This window comes from Pleurodeles waltl, chromosome 11, assembly GCF_031143425.1.
Source record: "Pleurodeles waltl isolate 20211129_DDA chromosome 11, aPleWal1.hap1.20221129, whole genome shotgun sequence".
Taxonomy (NCBI): Eukaryota; Metazoa; Chordata; class Amphibia; order Caudata; family Salamandridae; genus Pleurodeles; species Pleurodeles waltl.
Window position 1 is genome coordinate 874,359,900 of NC_090450.1, and position 24,552 is coordinate 874,384,451.

A 24,552-nucleotide genomic window follows, 5' to 3' on the forward strand; every position below is an offset into this window, starting at 1 on the left:
TAAAATTCTGAAAGTAGGCCATCTCCCCTATGCGCTTTAGCCGATTTTAATGATTGTAGTGCTTGTAAAAGGTCTCGTTTTTTAACCTTATGTTACATTATTCCAGAGAACGTTAACATATTCATTATATTTGAATATGTTTATGTAGCCCTCCAGCTGTGCTGCATTCCATTAATTATAGCAAAATGCTTAGTAGTCAAAAGCATTTAATAATAAGCAACCGTTTCTATTTTTTCGCAGTTAAATGTTTGCCAGCAACAAAATATTGTGCCTCGTGTTATGTGTCCCTGGCAAAAAAAATTACTTACACTTTCTTTCATCCCGCATTTAGCTTCTGGCACATGTGATTGACAGGTAAAAGTGGCAGAGTTCGCTATAAAACATTGAAGGTGACACCACATTAAGCAAATTTTGCTCCCATATTGTCTAGCTATGCTTCTTGAGATCCTCCATAAATATGCATGCTTCTAGTTGTATTTATTCAGACATTCATCATCTTCCTTTATTTTATAGTGCAGGAGTGATACACTTTTAATGATGAGAGTTCTACAGGTTCAGAGGTTTTCCTGGAAGAAAAGCAAGGTACATGAGTAATAACTCAAAATATAATTCACAGGAGATAGTAAAAGTGCAACTCACCAAAGTAAATAAATGATATGGTGCCCTGACTTAGAAATATATATTTTTATTATGCACACAGTTCCAGCTGTGACTGCTACAGCTGCCTGCGAGTAATCAGATACTCCGACACAAACACAAAAGTAAATGTAACGGGGGACGCGAAAATAAACCACAAACAATCCTTTTTTGGTTTTGCCATGGAGGATTTTTTTTCCTCATTATCTGCAACTCCCAGCCCCAATTTTAGCAGTAGTTTCTCCCCAGTCTCAACATGAACAGGTCCATAAGAAGAGTACATTTTGGACGACATCCTCAAATAGAATATGTTTGCCAAAATTCTGTAAATACCTGCAAACTCCGTAGTTTGTGGGTGTTTTAACCATCTAGACAAGCATCCATGCCTTGGCCGTTCATAACTCGCACTTGGAAGCAAATTTACCAACATCTGAAATTACACAATACTGTGAGCAAATCCATTCAATTTATGAATGTAAATTGTTCAACTGTCTTACAATCTATTGCTGTTCAGTCTTTTAATTGGACCAAACTATTTAAGTGCAACAACATAAAAATAGGACATTTGCTGTATCCCTTCTTCTCAGTCCCCTATTCTCCTCCCTTTGCTGAAAGGCTGTAAAGAAAATGCACATTCAGTATGATCCATGCACCAAATTCCTAAAAAACACTTCTTGGGCCGGCCAAACATACATGCACATTAGGCTCTCTCCAGACCTGCAACACAGTTGAGGGTGCTGGAGAGAGTATGCACAGGCTCCAAGTCTGCCTGGGAGCACCCTGGCGGGGGCACCCCCAGCCAATCCTAATGCTGCTTTGAGCAGTGTCAGGATTGGCTGCAGGGCAGGATGGGAGCCTGTGCCTGCCTGCAGTGATGGGAGAGGAGCCACGCGGTAGCGGAGAAGCAGGTAAGTAATTTTTTTATTTATTAATTGACCCCCCCCTTACTCATTACCCCCTGCCCCAACAAAGCCCAGCGACCCGCTCCTGCCATTACTGAGGCTGGCCCACGATCCCGCGGCTGGCCTGAACTGTTGGATTTGTTGTTCACAACACCGTGATACCCCCAGACAGAGCTATCAACTTTAAGGAACTGTATTTTTAAGTTAATCTTTGCAAAATGTATATCTTCATTATTGTATGTTGGATTTTTCTCATTGATACATCAGCAGTTTGATGTCGCTGATTGGGAGGTCAGAGATATGTGATGCCTGCCACTCCTCCACCCCTCACCTTATTTTAACATTGACGAGGCTGATTAGGATGACCATACAGAAACTCAACATGAATGGATATCCTGACACAATACAAATTCTTTACCTAGAATATTAGTGGGATGAATAATGCCTCTGGAAGATATAAAATACTATCGTGCATTATGAAAATCCAGGTAATCATAGCTTTTCTATAGGATAACTGCCTCACAAGGGAGAAAAAATTAGCACTACAGAGGCGCTGGAGGGGCCAACTGTATTACATAACATTTTCAGCATACGCTAAGGATGCTTTTGTGTGGCTATGATCAGGTGTTCCTTTCCAGATTACTAAAACACTAATTGGCACAGAGGTATGCTCATTGATAATATGCGGCAGACTGAATAGAAGAGACCTGCTCCTGGCCAATGAGTACACCCGCAACGTTTAGCAGGCAATATTATTTGGACACTTTCGCTAACAGTGGCAGAAGTGACACACTATCCTATGGTGGTTGGGAGAAACTTTAACAGTATGTTAGACTTAAAGTGGACAGATTGCATTGGCCTTGCCTTCCTGTGCAGTGGTGAAAATGTCTAGGGTGATAAGGGAATGAATGACATATTGGGGCTGACAGACTTGTTGAAGGTTCTTAACTGATTAACAGAAAATATTCATACTATTCCTGGATCCTTGATTTACATTTGAGATTAGACAGGTTATCACGTACTGCCCAAATGCATTCTGCAGTTATCTGAGTGAAGTATCATTTTAGGAAACCTTCATATCAGAACCCCTTCCTGCTGGCCTTACACAGTGGGGTAGATAAGGGGCGGTGGTTCCTACTTGGTGACAATAGGTCAATGCCCTGAAGACCTAGAATTTGGGGACTTGCTACAGGACACAAAGAAACAGTATTTCAGGGTTAATGGGGACTTGATGTCTAGCCTTTCAGTGGAGTGGGAAGCCTTTAAAGTGACAGAATGCAGGCATACATATCTGTATTTGGGCTAGGCAGACTCTCGTTACAGATATGGATTCACAGAGTAAGTTTTGGAGCCTTGAGAACAGGAGGCTGAATGATTCTTCAGTATAGGGAGGAAAAGAAATATTGACACAACTGATGGAGTGACTCAGATGTTTTTATTATTGGGAAAATCAGTTTGTGCCACACAATAAGTACAGTAAGTCAGGGAAAGTGCTGGCCTAGATGCCAATACCAGAGCTGAAGTTATCATTAGTAGCTGGAACCCATGCAATGAACTGTGACTTTGCACAGTACCAGATAGAGATAACCCACAGAGTACTCGAATGCTGGATGAGTGCACTGAGAAAGCAAGAACAGAAATATTTCCGAGTGAAGTGGAGGAAGACCTGAGAGCTAAAATGAGATTAGCGAAAATAAAGGTTGCAGTCCCAGGGATTGTCAGGGGTAAAACACCAGACTCTGACAGTCTGGAGCTTCGTGGGTGGAGAGGCATCTAAGACTGTAAAAGGATAGTGGGAAGAGTCTTATTGGGGGGATCTGTAAGACTTATATTCAATATACAGCTAATTGATATCAATGTCACATTCTTTGGAAGTCAGCTCTTCATTTCACAGGGTAGTTAATGGGTGGTTTAAGTATGTATGTGCTGGTGGCTAAATGTTTATTCCTGGAATAGTGGAAGAAAAAGTGGCACAGAAACTTGTATACGACTTATATTGGTTAAATCCTATTAACTGGGACCCAATAGCCCTTTACCTCCCAGGGCGTGTAGAAATGTATAGATTTTTAATGTGACAAAAATGTATCATTATTAAATTACCAAGAAAATGCTTATACGTGTTTCGGATTATAGGATGTTGAATAATGAAGTATGCAGATACTTTTTAGCGATAGCTTTACAACAAGCACATTAGCATGGATGACCGGGTTTTACAGGTCTATAAGAAATAATGCTATCAGAGAACTGAGTCAGCATCACGAGATGGACACTAAAGCAAATTAGTTTTAGATGTTATATAGAGAAAGTACTTATTCCGCACTTATCAATTCAAATTCAATATCATGTCATGCGATATTTACCACTAATATGATAAAGGGTTCATGTTAGGAAAGGTTTGAATAATCTATTATCTCTGCCTTCTTCTACTTACTATCATCCTTGTTCATTTACTACTAGGTTCTTTAACTGGCCACATTTTCTTTTGCCTTTCACTTTATAGCAAAACATGCACTCAATTAAGACATGAAGATGGATTTTTCATTTATTGGTACAGTATATGAGTACAGTATATGAGCGATTGCCCTCATTAATCTTTTTTGCGAACATGTCCTGTTTTTCAAAGATGAACTAACCTGTTATCCTTTGTCAATACACCTTCCAAGGGCTCTTGTCAATCTCAGTTGAACAGCTCACGGCTTAGGCTAAAGCGCAGCAGAACTGCCGGTGCACAATTAAACTTACCAGAGGAAAGGGACAATCTTCCCCCTCTTAAATGTCTATAATCCCAGTGCATTTCTCCTGCTACATATGGGGTTAGGACGTGGGGTTACCACAGCATTTCTTCCCTCCAAATTGAGGAAAACCACATTTGTCAGAGACTCACGAACTCATGTCCAGTCCCAGTTCTGTTATGCATTCTGACTTATATTTGCAATACACGACGGATAAGGTTAACTTGGCACCTCTGCTGCTGTGGGTTAGAGTGTGGTCCAATCCTGAGGTGTTTGTCTGTAGAGGTATAATTTTTGATTGCCTCAGTTTGGACAAGCAACGCACAACCCCATGGTTTTATTACATTTTTAAATATTTTTGTGCAATGGATCTGTCCGACTTATTTACAACCCCTTCGGCTATCAATAAAGATTACAAATTGAGAGTCAAGCACCACTTTTTAGAACTTTGTACAACAAGAAGGCTGAACTTTAAATTGCCTAACGAATCGGATTCAACCTTGTATAGATATTTTGTAACTATTGAACCTACTCTATATTTGTTTTTCCCCCTTATGACCTGGGAGAGGTCTCTTCTCTTTCGCTTCAGAGCAGGCACGATTTGGGAGTTCTTGTGCTTTTGGGTTGACAGGAACCCCATGGTGGGAACGGTCCTGTCCATCCTTGCGATTGCTCAGCAGAACAAACTCTGCTGCATTTTATGTTTTTTTGTAAATGTTTTAACCCTTAATTCGGACACTTTCTTAAACCATTTTAAAATAATTTTGGTCACCCTAAATGTAGAGAATCACTATTTTATTTGCAATTGTTGAATACCCATGACATATGTTTGAGGGTTAGCTCCTGTCTTAAAACTTCAGTGAAATGCAGAAAAGCAATGGAAGGTTAGCTCTTGGCATGGCCTACTTTTAGCCGCTAATTAAAACAAGACCTTCCCGTTTATTAATAGCATTTGTTAATGACATTTATTTGTATGTTTTCACAGAGTATGAATTTTACTATGACTTTATATTTTTAATATACATATATGACTGTTGTTTTTAAAATCTTAAATCATTTTCATTGCAAAGTTTAAGCCACAACTAACCAGCTGTCCATCAGGTTACGTGTTGCTGTGACTAATTAATGCTGCTGTAACACAGAATGTGCCTTCTTTTTTTTTACATAATTCTTAGTATTTATTTGTCTTTTTGTGTGTTTTTAACACGTTGTGCATTTTCTTTTATGGTCAAATCTTGGCCGAATAACGATTTTTAGAACTGAATAGAATAAACCTTGGTAATTATTTACCTTCATGAAAACTTTTCTACATACTAGATGCAATTGGAAATAATATAGTACCAGTAGGAGGAGGTGTATGTGTACTCTAACCCAGCCTTGGTGCAACACCACACATGATCCATCACTGGTACTACAAAACACTCCTGTAAAAATCAGTGGAAACAAGGAATTAATATAGCACCCCTCAGCAACTAATGTTCAATTAATTAAATCAGATGAACAATTAAAATTATACAAAAAGTATATTTTAAGTGATGGTGTGGTGAATAGCAAAACATGGAGAGTTGATCCTAGCTGTAGGGGTAATGATACATGTCAGCAAGTATAGCCAAATATATTCACTTTCATAAAGCAGTCCCTTTACATTAAAAGTAATTATGCCTTTGTGGGCGTGGCTTGGCATGCAGCTAAGATGGTGGCTTATCTTTGATCTCGGACGAGACTCTGGCGTGTTTTGAGGTAAATATCTCACCCAAATAACCCCAGCTGAAAACCAAGCAATGGAACACCAGTTGAACAGAGTGAGCACCTGCTAATCCCCAAAAGAGGTTGGTACTGAGGCAAGCTGAGCCGCTTTACCTTGCGTGCTTTGCCTGCTCCAGGGCCCAATCCTAACGCATAGCTATGATGGCGGTGACCTTCTAAACCACCGATGATACTTCTGAACCTCATAGACTGCCAATCACCACTAATGACCTGTGTAGAGAAATAAAGGTCCACATCAAGACTGATCATTGATGCATTCTCATTTGAGGATGAGGGTACCTCCGAACAGCTACCAAAACTGGTAAGTGGACCCGCTAGCCATCAAGATCTGCTGTGCTGGCTATCAGGCTGGTTACGCCGCTCATTACTGTAAATGCAATTCACCGCCTGACTCAAAATCCAAATCGATGTTGGTGAAGGCAGCTACCCGCCCCATGCAGCTTATAACATTATCAGAGACTGATTAAAACTGAGACAGATTAAAACTGTGCCTGCCATTTGCCTGACACTATATACTCAACATCACATTCACGCTACAGCACTCGAACCCAGAGTAGGCCGTTCATAAATTGATCCTAGATGGCGGCAACCTCCTAACCCATTAGAGGCTCCTCCGTACTCGGCCTGGCGCCATACACCAGCTTCTCCTCGGAGAGAAAACAGAGGCCGGCTTCAAATATGATCAATAGGGCGTACCTGAAAGTACTTGAAGCTCCTATGGAAGAGTACACCCAAATGGAAATTTAGCCATTGTGCCACATTGCAATTAGGGTGGGCAACAAACTCCGCTCTGCCAGCGGAGTTCACGGATTTTGCCCTATCTTAGTTGGCAAAAACTCTGCAATCACAGTGTGGTGTGACTGAGTTTACCGGTGCCTGGCCCACCCCCAATTAGCCCACCCAAGCTGTCTATGGCCGGAGTCAACATCTCCGCCTGCGCAATAGGCACCTTTTTAATTATCTTCGCCTGTGTTCATTAGTACTACTTACTTAGCAGCTTTGTGTAGTGGCTAATGAAGGATCAGTCATGTAATTAAGAAAAGGAATCACTTTAAAGGGAAGGCAGTTAGCAGCTGTGTGCAGAGAGGAGTCACATCTGATCCTCTCAGTGAAGCTGCACTATGTAAGTGCTGGAAATAGCTCAGGCTTTATCATTTCCAAGCTCCCACCCAAAATATAAGAAGAATGAAATCTGTAGATCTATAATTACAATGCATTCTTGATACTTGTGCACTTGATGTTCATGGTGCCCATGTGCTACAAAATTAGCTGCATGAAGTGGTATAAATAGAAAACAAACAATCTATTAACTTTTCTCCATGAACTGACATCTTGCAGCTCTAGCAGTGGGTGCTCTATTGAAAGGAAAGCCACATGCTGCGCACAGTTAAGACTGTGGAAGTCAGCATAAACTGCCCGTTATTAAATGGATGACACTTACGAGCAATTATTTAGTTAGAAACCTATTTAAAACATAAGACCAAAAAATGATTCTCGGTGGCACCAATAAATGGTTTGGTGGGTAGGGGTAGGGGGGAGGGTGAAACCTGCAGACTATAACAATGATTTCTCAATCTATTGGAAGAGTTTGTTGAAACCCCCAAGTAGTAAGCATCAGGGTACACTCACCATGATATAATATATACCAATGACTTCATGAATCGTGTTCTTAGCGTGTGAACCAGGGAGTAGGACATTAACAATTCAACATGACAGTGACACTATCTGATGAGCGCAGACCCAGTGGTTCTCACAGTTTTAGGCTTCACGAAGCAAAAATCTATGTTTATGTATGTTTACCGTGTCTATTCTTTAGCCACCCACTCCTTATATACTTGCTGTCTTTTTTATGTCCTGACCTTAACAATGCTCAGCAATTATGCATGTAGCGCATATCATTGCGTTTATGGGGATGCACATATTATTGTCTAATTAAAAAAAGTGCTTTTAGATGAAACCATCGAAAGTTTGTATTGCTGCAAATAATCAGAGTATTTATCTGGCTTCCAGTTTGTGTCGAGATGACAAGAGTTTCTTTGACTGGTGCTAATTCTCTTGAATCTCTGCACCCTCTACTCTGCGCTTGCATTGGGCTTACTCTGCCTCTCTGTGGTCCTGCTATCAGGCCAGCCAACACAATGCGTTGGGAACTATGAGAAGGCTGCGTGGTAAAGGGCACCACTAGACTTTATCTGAAGGATGAAGTGCTTTCCCTAGAGGGCATGCTGGAAGAGCACACTGCAATGAAAGAAGAGGTGTGCACTGTGCTGGGTGGCAGCGACCCAGTGGTCTTACCGCCAGGTAGGAAAACATTTATATTTGACCCTTAGCCATATTGCATTCACACGAGGCTCTGCACACTTCCCTACTTATGGTGGCTCATGTAATGGAGTGCTATGCTGTGAGCTTTTACTGATAACATTGCATTGCTCTACACTTTGATGATTTTGCCCTCCAAAACGGTCTGTGGCCAGAGTTGACACGTCTGCCTGTGCAATAGGCCGCCTTTTTATTATCTCCACCCTCTCTGTGTTCATAAAGACCTCTGACCTCAGATAGGTTTGCGCTATAAAAAATTGAAAACAAAGATCAGGTTTTTTACTAGGACCAGGCAGCATTCCGCCACATGCAGAACTCCGCATAATATCACACAGCTCCGCCCACCACTGATTGCAATCCAACTTAACTCTTCACATAGTGCACCCATAGGTGGGTAACCTCCCGGCGGCCCACCGCCCAACTAATTGCCCTATCTACCTACAGCAGTGAAGACCCAAAATAACAACAACAACTTCTCTTCTTGTGCAGGGCAATAACCTTGTCTGAGCCTGACTCATGAGTGCTGGCATTGCAGCAACCTTGCGCATAATGGCCTAAACGCCAATAATGACTGAAGATATGACCCACATCCAATAAGACTATCAAAGACACCACCCTGTCCTAACACCAGCTACCAACGCTCTTCCTGCATTACAGCGGTAAATGCGTGGCAACTAGCTTGGTAGATATCATGGTAACTAGCTTGATCTAAGTCACTGAGTGGTAGACGACATACTAATGAACAAGCTGGCCAAATTTGGGAACACAAACCAAACCCTAGTTCAAAATCCAGTTCGAGATAATGTCTTAAGAGAAAGTGCCACAAATGAGTGCCTTTCAAGAACCCACCTCCTGGCCTGCTTTCCAGTACCATGGCAGACCCCCAGAGAATCTAATAAGAAGGAAAGAGAAAACAAAGCAAGCCTGAAATGAACTAAGCAATGTCCTCCTATTACCGAGTCTCCAGTGAAGGAAAAATCAGACTCATCCTCCACACTAGCTACCATCCTACAAAAACTGAATATGGTCAATGAAATAGCTCAAAGCACAAAGACAAACACTAACTTGCTTCAAGTTGAGGTCGCAGGGATCCAGGAAGATCTGAAAGATCTACCAACAAGAATCTCCAACACCAAAACAAGAATTTCTTTTATCAAAGACTTCAACAACAATCAATCCAAAATGGTGTCCTCACTCAGGCGTGAAATGATGGATCTTGAGGACAGAAATAGGATGAGCAATTTTTGCATCTTTGGATGACTGGAGGAAATCAAAAATGCTTCCTGGTTGTTTGCAGACTTGTTAATCAAGTGGATACCCGCAGATTTCTTTCAACAAGGAATTTGAGATTGAAAGGGCACACAGGGTGCCAACCTTTAAACCTAAAACACATCAAGTCATCCAATCTTCAAACCATTATGCCACTAACACATAGAGCAAATACTATTTCACATGAGGAAAATAAAGTGGTAAACAGGCAAAAGGCCATAAAATCTCCATATCGCTATGGAATAGAAACTGTCATCCATCGGAAAGGCTTTTTGGCTTTGCAGAAAAGACTGTTGGAAATGGAAATTCCACACACATTCACGGGCCCTTCCACATTTTGAATAACATTTAGGGGACAAGCTAGGTTCTTTACTGACCGAACTGAGCTATCTACCTTTGTAGACAACAAATTCGAAAGACAGATGGAAGCTGCCATCTCCCAAGGAAACACGTCACAACATAGTCGATCATGAAAGACAGAACTAGAGTGCTAATGCTTCACAGATGATAAGCACAGGGATATATAACTATGTGCTCTAATGAAAGGATTGTAACTGCTTTAACGTTGTAGGGTTGAAATTATATGCTGTGTTCCTAATGTTCATAATGTTTTTGCTTATGTCCAGAGATGACCATGACAATTCTCACGTGCACTTATGGAATCACTCATATCATCCTTCTCTCCAGCTCTTCTGCATAGATACTTTCTACAACACTATGTACTAAGATGTTCAATGTTATCGACTACATTCAACACCAATGAATATGATGTTATCCTGAACATTAATTTTTCGGTCACTTAGTTGCATTGGACAAACTGCCTAGTTTAAATTGCTCTGTAAGATGTTCTGGTAGTAACACATACAATAAGTTAGTATGCAATAGATCTTTATTGGCCACAGTCATCAACCGCTCTCCACAACTGTCTCTTGTGGAATCACCCTGAGGTGTCTCTCAGCATTCAGCAGTCCACATTCCACAGTGACATGTAGAATGTAGAATGACCAAGATCACCACAGATGTCTTTGAACATCAGTGTTGCATACAAGGCTACTCCATGGCCAAAACTTATATCCACATTTAGGTCTTGTATGACATGCCTTATTTATCTGTGTGTCAGTACACTACCATATCCTCCTACCTGCTCCTCAGCACAACAGCTGGTCAAAGAGGCTACAATCATCCCTGTTAGATCTGACCTCTTACTCCTACTCAGATCTCTTGCAGGAATACACATTGCTTAGAAAGTGCATACAATCACGGGCACTCTCTCAATTGCCCACTCCTGCACATCTGCACGATTGCTCAAATTCCTGCCCCCCCCATGCCGGAATCCGCCACCACCGGATGTTCTCCAGTGTGCACTCCCCACTGCATGTGGTCACCAACAGACACCCACTGGTGGGAAGGTGGTCAAAACCTCCAACATATGACCCTAAAACACATGCAAGCCCTAACTGTTGGTTGTTAATATCCCCTCTGATCCCTACTACACTCTCCCCTCCTACACTATCCCTGAATGACCCAGAAAAAAGGAACTAAAATACTAGATTACCATAAAGACCTATCTGTATCTAAGGAAGTCACATCAATGAGAAGTGGATAGATTACAGCAGTAATCTACTCAGTGGCATGTAGGAAAAAATTGAGTACTCATTCTACTATTTAAAAGATCTGGCTTTTCTGTCTTCGCCTCAGAACATGATAGTTATGATAGATGGCTAATCACAAGACTTAATAATGGGGAACATGATTTATACGTAATAAACATATATGCACCTAACGGAGATGACCCATTATTCTGGCGCATGTTTAATAAGAAATTAGCAGTCCATGTGACTCCAAAAAGATTGTTGGATGTGACCTTAACCTTCCAATGGTCCCTATCTTAGACCACCAGTTCTCCTTCATATTCAGACCCCCCTAAAGCTTGCAAACAAATACTCAGTTTATGCAATTCACACCGCCTCTTAGATGTCTGGAGGATACACCATCCAAAAGGCAATAGCTTTAGCTTTTTCGCAATACCTCACTCAAGGTTTTCTCGTATTGACTATCTTTTAGAAGAAGCTTCCCTCTTTCAGACCACCTCCAAAGCCACAATACATCTGATCACTATGTCAAATCACTTGGCAGTCACAATGTTGATTCTAAACCTCCCCAATAAGGAAAAACACTATCTGGCTTTTAAACGAGGAAACCCTAGAAAAGGAAAATGACATATTAGACATACACAATTAAATCATCCTCTTTTTCAAAGAAAACAAACTCTTGATCTCCTCCCCTGCTGTTCTATGGTTTTTGCTCAAAGGCACTATAGGAGGTCAAGTCCTTAAATGTATGTCCAAAAGGACCAGAGACATTGAAGAAACACTACAATAACTGGGCAACAAAATTAAAAAGAAAGAACTATTATGCAGACATTCCATGAATAGTAAGCTACTCAATGACACAAAGCAATTAAAATACAATTATAATTCTATAGTGAATAAAAGGGCATACCTTAGGCTCCATGCCAAAAAATAAAAATAAAACTACTAACTCTCAATAGAGCAGGGAAGACACTAACTGCCATTCTCACATTTAAAAACCTCAGTAAGCAGGTCAAACCAGGATTACCAAAAAAGACTGTAAAACATTCCTCAGCTCTCTTCCTACTAAATCTGCATCCATGACAGACAGAGACCATCTAAACCAGTCAATAACAACCGAAGAAATTACAAATGCAATAAAATCAATTGGCTCAGGGAAAGTGCTATTCTCCGATGGCTTCCCTACCATCTTTTATTTAAAAAGAAAAAACCTGAAGTCTATAATCGCTTCATTTAATAACACACTGGACCACTTTGTGTCTCGAAGGAAAGACTGCCGAAGCCACAATTGTGATTATCCCAAAAGAAGACCACTCGGATCCCAAAAATTTCAGATCAATCTCACTCCTGAATATGGAAGCCAAAATCTTTGCTAAAATTCTAACCAAGAGATTAGAACAATGAATCTCTAATCTTATCCATGATTCCCAAAAAGGTTTTGTTAAAAAGAGACTAGCAAGAGATAATATATGTGCATATTTGAAAAGGCACGACACTCCACCACACCTGCAGCAGCCATTGCACTTGACGCCAAAAAGGCATTCAACAAAATCTCCTGGCCTTTTCTCCATGCTGCCCTAGAGTCACACAATCTCAGGAAGACATTTATTAACATGACCATGAACCTTTACGCTAACCTGAAAGCTAATATTAGAGCAAATGGGGCATTATCACCACTTTTTGACCTTCACCAAGGTACACGGCAAGGTTGCCCTCTCTCCCCCCTACTATTCCTTCTTTCAACTGACCCCTTACTCCAATTAATCAGTTCCTCCAAGAAAATTACTGGCTTTCAATTTGGCACTAAATTATACAAAATGGCTACATAAGGTGACAAAATCCTTATATTTTTGCTCAATGTTGAAAAAGCTATCCCAGAGATCACTAACATCATCCAAGACTTTCCTAGAGTTTCTGGATACATTCTAAGCAAGGACAAAATGAAGGTGTTCCCACTCAACCCATACTGCTTACCTGCACACCTGGGAGATTCAGGACCCAAATGGCAAACCAAGGGGCTTATTTACAAGCCCCTAGCAACACCAGAGTGTCACTTTCAGCGACGCTCTGGTGGCATTGTCCCTATTTCCACATTTAGAAGGGGGCACTAAGCCACTTTGCATGGCTAAATGCCGCCTTGCAAATATGGGTCCCCGATGCAGTTTTCTGTGGCAGACGGTTGTGTGCAATGGGTGTGGCTGTGGGTGTTTCCACGAAACACCCATTGTTTTTGACACTGCCCCAGATTTACGAGAAATCGTTAATACAAGGCAGCACCAAAAACTAACGCCAACCCCAGGGATGGAGTTAGAGTGGCACAACGTGGAAAAATACTTTAATTTCTCCTCATTTTTGCTTTTTATATGTGTGCTGCATTCTGCAGCTGTCAAGGAAAAAAACACCATTAATGATAATTTACATGCAGGAAGGTGTCCCTTTCTGCAAATAATCAATCATTAAGTAATGATGAATTGCTAGTTCTATGTGTGCTTCATTCTGCAGCATACATAGAAGTAAACAAATTGCCTTTATTGATTGCTTGTGTGCAGGAAAGAAGGAACACCTTCCTGCACATAAACAATAATTCCCTGCAATGCAGGCACCCTTGCACTGTGGTGCAAGAGTGCCTGTGTTGGCGCTATGTAGCTAATTTTAGTGCCAGCGCAGAGGGAGAGGGCAGAAATGTGCTGTATCTTGTAGATATGCTGCATTCCTGCCCTTTCCCAGTGCTGCATGGTGGTACAGCAAGACACTTGCTGCGGCACCCTGCACAATGTTTTAAATATTTGAGGATATGGTTCACCAGCAACTCATCCAAAACAATAAAATAGAATTAATCCCAAGCCATCTCCAAAGTCCAAAATCTGCTCTCTTCCTGGTTCCCTAAATTCATTTCATGGTGGGGCAGACTCCAAATGCTTCAAATTATGATTAGCCCATTGGTAAACTTTGTATCATCCATTTTACCTCTAAAACTGTCTCCTTCTTCAAAATGTGAGATATAATAATGTTAATTTCCTCTTGAGCAGTAAAAAAGTGAGTCTTTCTTTAAAAAACCCTAAGATTAAGCTTTGAAGATGGGCGCTGCCAGCGTTAGAATTGGGATCTATACCATTCAGCCTTTTTAGCTTCACAAGAGACCTTCTCATTGCTACCACACACGGTTAGTCACCCACACTGGGTTGATATAGAACGCTCACTACTTTCCCCCTGTAACATCACCTCCATTATCACAATGCCAAAAATCAATTATGCACACTTCCAGCAAATATTCACTGATACCTCAAAGGCACATAGGGCCAGATGTACAAAGCATTTTTCTAGTTGCAAAGGGGCCGATTTTCAGAATCGGCCTGTTTGCGACTAGAAAAATGCTTTTTGGGATGTACAAAGCCCAAACTGTGATTCAGTAACTTGTTCACCGAAATTGCAGTTTGGGTTTTGCAATTTGGTATTAGGAAGGGACGTGTCAAGAGCGTACCTTCCTAATACTGAATCTAAATGGTATGTATGATTGTTATCCATATCCACCCGTCACACACCTGCAAGATTATCACTCAAATTGAAATGGTTGAGTCCTCTAGATCCTGGGAAAGTCAATTTCATTACAGATATTAATTGGTCTAAAATAGGTACAACAGCACTGTATAACAAATATGCAACCTCCCTCCTACAGTTAAAATTCTTCACCGTGAACTTCTTCCACTGGACACCTGCCAGGCTATACAAAGTGAAGCCTCAAGATAGTGATATATGTTGGAACTGTAACATGTCAACCGGTTTTAATAAACATATGTTCTTTAGCTGTCACCTCCTGAACTCATACTGGTCCTTGATCCAAAACCTTGTAATGGAGCTATTCAACACAACAATCTCACTAAGCTTACCAATGATTATTTTGGGACCCTGGGCCTCTCCAACGCCCCTAAAGCTCATGCCCCTAGACATGGCCCTGTTAGACCTTATATTAACAATTGTATTGAAAGTCATCCTCTCGAAATAGAAATCATTTTCTAATATATCATACCACACATGCTTGGCATGGACTACATGTCTAAGAGGAGCACACAACTCACGGAATGACTCCCCAAACAACCCTATGATATTGACAGATGTTTGGTACACCCTAGATAAACGCATAACTCACCACAGTAACATAACTTCCATGTTGGAAAATGGGTTATTGGTAAGGGCAGGTAGGTACCTACACCTAGCAACAAGCCACTAACCTCCACTTAGGTCCAGTTAGGTCTCAGTAAATTAACCCCAGCTCAACCCTTGGTAGCTTGGCAACGAGCGTCAAGGCTTAACTTAGGAGACAGTGTATAAAGCATTCAAATATCACAAAACAGTAATTAAATAAAACACAGGAAACAGTTTAAAAATCCAAAACCAATTTATAAAAATAGATTATATTTTTATCTTTAAAATGACACAAAAACAAATAAAATCGGATAAAGGGAACCGGAGATATGAATTTTTAAAGAATTATTATTTTTCTAGCGCTTAGAAACAAAAAGCGCCAATCGGGTCATCTGGTTGCACCTCGACCGGGGCAAAGTCAAAGTTTCAGGCCGACCGCGATGGAGCCCTGCTCGGCTACAGGTCGCGGGAGGCCTCGGTTAAAAAGTTACCTTCTGACTTAGTCTTTATTTTGAAGATTTTCTTCAGCGGGACGAACCTGCCAGTCCTATCCGACCTCCTGGAGCCCTTCTCCGGAGACGCGATGCTGGATTCCTCGGTGGAGATTTTTACCTTCGGACTTAGTCGTTTTTTTCGAGGTGAAAATCCTTCGACCGGGGTAAACCTGGATCTTGATCCGACGTCCATGGAGCCCTTCTCGGATACGATGGCTGGGAGGTCCCGGTCAACTTTTTACCTTCGGACATAGTCTCTTTTTCGGAGATTGTTCTTTACCGGGACGAACCACCAAATCAGGCCGGGTCGCGGTTGAGGCAAGCCGGCTAGAATTTCCGCTGCGGGTCGGTCCCTCTATGGAGCTTTTTTACAAAAATTCTCAAATCTTCTCCAAACTTCTGGGGCTTCACCCAGATGTTCTTTTAAGGTTCTTTTGGGGTCCACAGATCACCCCAAGGGTCCAGAAGTTCTGAGATGGTCCTTGGGGGTGCGGACTACCACTCCCAGAATGCACCTGGCGCAAACTCCTTTTTGGCCACTGGACAGTGGTCAGCTGGTCACTTTCTTCAGGAGTTGGTGCAGGGGACTCTGGATAGCAATTTTTCACCTGTAGCAAACAGGGAGTCCCTCCTTGAACCAGTTGAAGCCAGGCAAAGTCCTTCTTGTGGTGAAGCCCAAGTGTGCAGCTGGTGCAGTCCTTCTGAGTGCAGGTTCCAGGTGCAGGCCAGGGGTCCAGCAGGGCAGTCCTTCTTCTCCTTTAGTTCTTTTCTTGTTGAAATCTGGTGGGGATCTGAGGTGTGGGTGCAGGTCTGCCAGTTTTATCCTTGCTCCTGGGTGAAAAGCAGGGGGGTCCTGGTTCTCCAATCAGGTACAGGGTCGTCCCCCTGTGATGACCACTTCCTGGGAAGTGTGGCAAAAATCCATCCCAGAAGGCAACATTCTCTAAAAATCCAACATGGCTGAATCTGATTTTTGGAGGTTACGTCTGGCTGAGCCCACCCACTGGTGTGGCTAAAAATCATAAACACACCCCTCTCCTGCCCTCTCTTAATCTAATCAAGGGGGCACCTAGTTGTCTGGGGTTGCAGGATGTGGGGGTGTTGCTGGTTGCTCCAAATGTCTTTCTCTGCCTTTGAAGACCAGTTTGGCAGCCCTCCCCCTTCTTGCCTCACCATCTGCTGAGGGGAGATTTTCTCCCACAGGCACATTCCTTTGTGTGAAGCCAGGCCACTTCACACCTCATCAAGGCAGCTTGGCTAAGCTGCTACAGGCTGGCCAATCAGAGCACAGCAGCAAAAACAATGCAGGGCTGAAATTGGCAACTTTTTAGGTAAAGTCTAAAACTCTTTACCTGAACAAGTTATATTAAATCCCACAACTGGAAGTTGTGGGATTTATTACAACAATTAATTTGATACCAAATTCTTGGTATGCATCTTTTAAGGAGACTTTAAAATTTAAAACAAAGTCTCCCCATTCTAGCCTATGAAGGCCATTTACTACAATGAGGGAAAAACGAATTTGGCTGTTTTTACCTCACCAGGGCTTATAAAACTATTTTTATAATGTCCCTGCTTATAGTTACATGACACCCAGCCCTAGGGGCACATAGGGCACACCTTAGGGGTGACTTATATGTAAAAATAAGGTAGTTTAAGACTTTGGAACTACTTTTAATTCCAAAGTCGAATTTGCATATAACTTTAATTTAAAAGCAGCCAGCAAGGCAGGCCTGCCTTTAAAATGACACTGGGCACCTCAGCAGTGCACCTATGGGTGCACTACCTATGCTGTGGTCCCTAAACCTACATGCCCTACCATATACTAGGGACTTATAGGTAGGTTAACTTAGCCAATTATAATTAGCCTAATTTGCATATTGATTTTACACAGAGCACAGGCCCTGGGACTGGTTAGCAGTACCCAGGGCACCATCAGAGTCAGGAAAACACCAGCATAAAGTGGAAAATGGGGGCAAAAAGTTAGGGGGCCTCTGCAATCAGCCCTGATTTCTCACATTCCACAAAAGTACATACTAGACCCACTGCTTAAGATAGTACTCAAGCTCAGATACTCATGTTACCTCACTGCAATCCCCCCTCCCTTCTCCTCTCCCAACCTACTACTTGTTTAGTCTGTTCTATCTGTGGTGCGCATGCATGGTACATCTTTTACGAATTGGTACACACAGTGTAGCAGACCCGCAGGGCCTTACCATCTTGCCTAACATGACCATAAATCACAACACTTTTATTAGACTATAACCTGAACTGAACACATTCAACACAATATAATTGGCATAAACTCCTAAGGCCAATATATTACTTTTTTTACCAGTAGATGCATCAATAATAAATATATTGTGATAAGTTTTGATACAGTATCGCATGTATTACTACCTATATATTATGTTGTCACACCAGCATCTATAATACTACATATAATTGCTTTATGTAGAATACATCCTATACCATTCTGAACTTCTTATGTATCTCTATCATGATGTGTATCACATGTTACTTCTCACGTTCTCTACAACTGTAGATTTTCAAAACCTCTAATAAAATTGATTGAAATATGAAAAAAATGTATTATGCTTTCTATGGCAGTATTATCTAACAATATGATAGATAAGGTTTTCCACAGTTATAAAAATATGAAAGAAAAGTCTAAGGCCCTCATTACGAGTTTGGCGGTGAAGCCCGCTGTTAGACCTGACATGCCTTAGGGTGGTTACCCCTAACTTTTTGCCTGCCTCCCTCCACTTTTTGGACTCTGTTTTGCTGGCTTTTAGACTCTACACACTTTACCACTGCTAACCAGTGCTAAAGTGCATATGCTCTCTCCCTTTAAACATGGTAACTTTGGATCATACCCAATTGGACTATTTAATATACTTATAATTCCTTAGTAATGTGCACTGTATATGCCTAGGGCCTGTAGAATAAACTCTACTAGTGGGCCTGCAGCACTGGTTGTGCCACCCACTCAAGTAGCCCATATACCTTGTCCCAGGCCTGCCAGGGCAAGGCCTGTGTATGCAGTTTGACTGCCACTTCGACTTGGCATTTAAAAGTACTTGCCAATCCTAAAGCTCCCCTTTTTCTACACATAAGTCACCTCTAATATGTGCCCTAGGTAACCCCTAGAGCAGGGTGCTGTGTGGGTGAAAGGTAGGACATGAACCTGTGTAGTTTATATGTCCTGGTAGTGTAAAACCACTAAATTCGTTTTTGCACTACAGTGAGGCCTGCTCCCTTCATAGGCTAACATTGGGGCTGCCCTCATACATTGTTGAAGTGGCAGCTGCTGATCTGAAGGGAGTAGGAAGGTCATATTTAGTATGGCCAGAATGGTAATACAAAATCCTGCTGACTGGTGAAGTTGGATTTAATAGTACTATTTTAGAAATGCCACTTTTAGAAAGGACTGCTGCCTTGCTGCCTTGCTGAACTCTTGTCTGGCTGCAAAAGTGCTCTCCAAGGGCTTGGATAGAGCTTGCCTCCTGTTCCCTGAAGTCTCAGGACCAAAAGACTTCTCTTTTTCATTTGGACTCCTCGTGCGCTGAAAAATTCGACGCACAGCTTGCTCCGCGTTGAGAAAATCACCGCACGCCGACGCTGCCCGACGCGACGCCTACGGGGCGACTGGAACTTCGACGCACAGCCTCGCATGGACCACACCGCCCGGCTTCCAAGGAGGAAATCGACGCAACGCCTGCCGTGAGAAAAAAAATTCCACACACAGACTCTCAGAACGACGCGCAGCCGGATAACAAGCCGAGGAATCACCACACGCCGAGGCTGCCCAACGTGACGCCTACGGGGCGACCGGAACTTCGACGCACGGCCTCGCATGGACAACGCCGCCCGGCTTCCAGAGAGGAAATCGACGCAACGCCTGCCGTGAGAAAGAAAATTCCACGCACAGCCTCCCGGAACGACACGCAGCCGGATAACAAGCCGAGGAATCCACGCACAGATCCTGGGACATCTGGTAATCCCGTGAACCATAGAAGGAGTCGGCCCGCATGCCGGAAAACGACGCATGTCTTCCCCGAGTGAAAAATAACAATGCACGTCCGTGTGTGAAGGGGCGAAACCGACGCACACACCATTTTTCCACGCATCTCCTCCTCTGCGGCCCTCTGTGGAGATTTTCCAGACCAAACCAGGTACTTTGTGCTTGAAGGAGACTTTGTTTGCTTTTTAAAGACTTAAGACACTTTATATCACTTTTCAGTGATACTTCTACAAATTCTTATTGCAACTTTGATTGTGTTGATCTACAAATATCCAGATAAATATTCTATATTTTTCTAAACACTGTGTGGTGTATTTTTGTGGTGCTAGATGGTATTATTGTATGATTTATTGCACAAATACTTTACACATTGCCTTCTAAGTTAAGCCTGACTGCTCGTGCCAAGCTACCAGAGGGTGGGCACAGGATAATTTGGATTGTGTGTGACTTACCCTGACTAGAGTGAGGTTTCTTGCTTGGACAGAGGGTAACCTGACTGCCAACAAAAAACCCAATTTCTAACACCCGCCATGTTACAAGTCCTGGAAAGGTACCTGCATATCACAGCTAAGTCACTGTTCGGCCCACTACAGCAGAAGTGCTGGTGCGCCAGGCAGTAGCCATCGTCAGTCTGGCGGACAGACAGCATCCCACATCCATATTACGAGGTTGCACACCACCAGGATTTCTGGGGCGGAACCACCGCCACCAAAGGCCTTGCAGAAACTAACAAAATAAAGGGAACATCCACCTTCAGGAACACAGGCACGTCTGTTGGCACCATGTCATGCAAAATGCAACTCCTTCCACTACTCTACCTGGCCCTGCAACTCCCAGACCTGCGACAGCGACCAAGACACCAACCAAAGTACACCAGCCTAGCGCACACTGGAGAGAACGACGTTAGTACACACACACACAACATGCATACATCACGGGAAGCCATGCCCACACACACACGCAAACACCTGTACAAACACATACACCAATACCCACCATCCCCACACATACACGGTGAATGAAAGCCAGGACTAGGTAGGAAACAACAACACCAACGGTGTAGTGCCGCATGATAACCAAAAAAGATATAAAACCTATGTACATACAGGGCCAAGAACCAGTCCAAAATCCATAGTTGCCCGATCACACTGGGCACAAGATGACACCCCAACTTGACTCCTGACTGCAAAGTGCAGACCTCCACAGGGCAGGGGCATAAATGGGAAAAGCAGGCACCTCAGGAGTGAGGGTGTGTGTGGCAGGGGGGACCTTGGGCTTGGAGTGAGGTCCTTCCATCTGGGCCTGGAGGGGGGGCCCTTAGATGGGGGGGTCCCTGTGCTTGCCCTTGGATGGAGTGGGCTTATTAGTGGGCTGTGTTTTGGGCTTGCTCTTAAATCGTGGAGGCTTAACAAGGGCTGTGGGCATGGGCTTGGCCATGGAAGTGGAGGGAGTGGGCTTTGCCTGGGAAGAGGAGGGAGTGGGCTTGGGTTTGATAGCACAGGCACTGGATGTGACAGGGGTGGAAGTGGCAGGTGGTAGAGGGGCATGGGCAGGGGCAGCGGCAGACTGAGATGCGGAAGGCAGGAGCATAGGAAGGGTGGCAGGGTTCTTGGGGGGAACAGGAACTAGGTCAGTGGTTGGGAACATGGAAAACTCACACAGAAAATTATTTTTGGGTACACATGGGAGGGCACTGGAAAAACGTTTGGGAGTGGAGGGAGTGGGAATGGTTGTGAGTTGTGTACATGGATGTGCCATGGGTGCAGGTGCCTGGGTGGATGAAATGTGTGTGCTGGGGACTGTTGGGTGGGTGAGTGTGTGCGATGAGATGTACTGGGAGGAGGTGAGGAGGAGATGAAGCGTGATGGCATGGGGGAAGTGTGATTGAATGTTGGGGTGGTGTCTGCAGGTATGGTGGATATGCTGCATGTGGGTGTGTTGACAGTTGTGGTGTCTGTGCCTGTGGTGTATGTGGTGCATGGATGGGGGTCAGAAGATGTGGTGACGGTGGCAGTGAGGGCGCATGTGGCAGGAACAGTGAGGGATTGGGAACATATAGTTGGAAAGGGGACGGAAGAACAAGGGACACTGGCTGCTGTCAACGCGGAGGCCAGAGCCTGAAACTATATCTGTAGGCCAGACAAGGCACCGTGAAGGTCTTCCAAGAATGAATTTGTCTGTTGCATCTGGGATGCCAGTCCCTGGATGGCATTCACAATAGTTGTCTGCCCTACAAAGATGGACCTCAGGAGGTCAATAGCCTCCTCATTGAGCGCATCAGGGCTGACTGGAGAAGGGGCAGAGGTGACTGTGGCAAAGGAGATACCCACCCTCTTGGGTGAGCAAGCACGGGCAACTGGGTGGGGAGCTACAGGGAGGGTGGTGTTGGTATGGGGGGGTGGCAGACAAGGATGGTGCTGGGGTGGTCCCAGATGGGTCCACCACTGCCAGGGAGCCGCCATCGGAGGAGGACTCTGAAGATGCAGTGGTCGATCATGTCTCCCCCGTGGCACTCCCCTCACCCTCTGCTCCACTGGTGTCAGCCTCCTGGGTCCCATGGACTGCAGCTACCCCACTCGCCGGTGCCACTTATCCTTCGCCAGATGATGCTGATACACACAAAGACAGAGGAGGACAGGGAGGGAGAGAAAGAGAGACTGGGTGCAATTGGTCATTGCCAGCACAATCGTCACACAGGCTAGAACATCAGCATTTGATGCCATTACATTATACATGATGCCCACCTCTAAACATTCTACTACTTGGTGACACCATGGGGGAAAGTGCAACAATGCACATGTCAACTGCTGTCGATCTGACTGAGGCAATTCTCTACATGAGGAGTGTCATACCCACCACACCTGGCCAGCACCTGGTCACACCTATGGCCATTGATACAGGCATGCAAAGGACTGGACACCCAAGAGGATCCTGCACAGCTAGTTGGCAGCCCCCCTTGGCTAGTGCCAAGAAGCACTGTCACCACTTTGTGCACACACCCACCATACATGCATTTCCTGTGAGATGATTGTGGACATGGATACACCCCTAGCACAGTGGTTGGTCAGGACCAATCACAATGCCCTGACACCCAACCTGGAAGATCCAATTGCCATGTGCTGGTAAGCAGGTACAGCCAGTGGATGGCCACACAGTTTTGATTTAAGCAGTTTGGCCCACTACCACTGACAGCATGGCATCACTAACACCAGTGATGTAAATCCTGCCCAGATGGACACAACCCGTTGTGGACATCAGTGTACCTAGCATCCACACCACAGCTACCAAATGGTGCCCATCCAGAGCCACCATGTCAACACATGTCACAAGTGACAGTGAGTACTCACCCCCATGTGGCTGCTGTGCTGCCCTCAAATGCCCATCCACCTCAGGGTCTGCCACCACCAATATGCGGGTCATTAGGGGGGTCAGGGTCCAACAGGCTCCTCTCCCTCATTGGGAGGACGTCCCCAGCGGGGCCTCTGCGGTCTTCCGTGCCCAGAGTCTCATGTCGTCCCACCGTTTTTTGCAGTGGGTGCCCTGCTGGGCCTGGACCCGCAGGGTCTGCACTTGCTTGGCGATGGCACGCCAAATCCTCTTCTTCTGATGGGCGCTGACCCGCACGGATGACACAGACAAAATAACACAATCATGTAGGGTGGCATTCCTGGGACAGTAGTGGACAGCACACATCATACTTTTACAGCGACACGTCATCAGCCAACGTAGCCCTCGACCCTCACCCATGTCCATGCTCCAGTCACACTACCTCCTACCAAGGGCCCCATCCCCATGCACACAGCTCACATACAGGACAATGACAATGTGCTCACCTGCTGCTCTGGTGCCCCATAAAACTGTCCATACAGGGGCAGGACCCCATCCATAAGCTGTTCTGACTCCCCCTGGGTGAAGGCTGGGGCCCTGTGTCCTGCTAAGCACAGCATCTTGGCTACCAAAGTCAGTACACAGCAGCACATGCAGTGGAGGTTTTCAGTGCACGAGGTTCCGGAGTCAAGTGAACAAGAGCACATGAAATGGTGGTCATGTCCGCCGCGGACATTACCGTCACCGCTGGCGGTGATCACCATTGGCAACAGTGTGAGCCAATGGTGAGTTGCACGGTGGTCGTGACTGCTTGCTGCCACGACGTGTTACACCGGCAGGATGATCTCACTTCCACTTGTCCCATGCATGCAGACAGGCGGCAACCATTTCACATTTAGATCGTATGATGAGTGTGAAATGTAATGTGTCATACGTCTAAGCTGCATAACATGTTAAAAGCTCTCCCCTGTTCTCAGGTACAATGCACGGTTGAGGATGAGGAATGCACCAGTGTACATGCCCCTAGTCGACCTTGCCACCCTGGAGTAGCCTCACATCATCCAGACCTATCGCCTGAACCGTGTGACCATAATGGAACTAGTGACCCATTTGGAGCCGGATGTTGTGCCTGCCATACGCAATCCCAATGCCATCCCTCCTACAGTGAGGTGTTGTCGGTCCTCCACTACCTTGCTTCAGGCTCCTTCCAGGTCACAGTGGGCCTTGCAAGTGGGATGTCACAGCCCATGTTCAGCTCCGTCTTGAGGGATCTGCGGTGTCCCTGATGAAACATATGTGCAACTACATTCAGTTCCCCCGACGTGCAGATTTTCCCACTGTCAAGGC